General features: G+C 54.7%; 1 protein-coding gene across 5 annotated transcripts in view; it reads right to left on the bottom strand.

Moving 5' to 3' along the window:
* Positions 1–633, bottom strand: part of LOC106871456 (protein sidekick-1) — a 648,066-nt gene that overhangs the window by 171,581 nt on the left and 475,852 nt on the right. The gene's annotated exons all lie outside the window — the stretch shown is intronic.

Raw genomic sequence — 633 nt, 5'->3', positions numbered from 1 at the left:
CTCTTGTGTGGTTGACACAAGAAATTTTTCGAGCGAGACCGTTGCCAGTGCCCCTGGACTGGCTCTTGTGCGGGGCCGATGTAGGATTTTCGAGCAAGATCGTGACTGGTTCCCCTGGACTGGCTCATGTGCGGGCGACAAATGAAATCTTTCGAGCGAGATCGTTGCCGGTGTCCCTAGACTGGCTCATGTGCGGGCTACACATGAAATCTTTCGAGTGAGATCATTGCCAGTGCCCCTGGACTGGCTCTTGTGCGGATGAAACAAGAAATTTTTCGAGTGAGACCGTTGCCAGTGCCACTGGACTGGCTCTTGTGCGGGGCCGTCGTAGGATTTTCGAGCGAGATTGTTGCTGGTTCCTCTGGACTGGCTCATGAGTGGGCGACACATGAAGTCTTTCGAGCGAGATCGTTGCTAGTGCCTCTGGACTGGCTCTTGTGCGGGTGACACAAGAAATTTTTCGACTGAGACTGTTGCCAGTGCCCCTGGACTGGCTCTTGTGCGGGGCCGTCGTAGGATTTTCGAGCGAGATCATTGCTGGTTCCCCTGGTCTGGCTCATGTGCAGGTGACACATGAAATCTTTCGAGTGAGATCGTTGCCAGTGCCCCTGGACTGGCTCTTGTGTGGGTGAC

This window comes from Octopus bimaculoides, chromosome 1 (genome assembly GCF_001194135.2).
Source record: "Octopus bimaculoides isolate UCB-OBI-ISO-001 chromosome 1, ASM119413v2, whole genome shotgun sequence".
Classification (NCBI taxonomy): domain Eukaryota; kingdom Metazoa; phylum Mollusca; class Cephalopoda; order Octopoda; family Octopodidae; genus Octopus; species Octopus bimaculoides.
The sequence above is the reverse complement of the archived record's forward strand: the minus strand, read 5'-3'. Positions and strand labels throughout refer to the sequence as shown.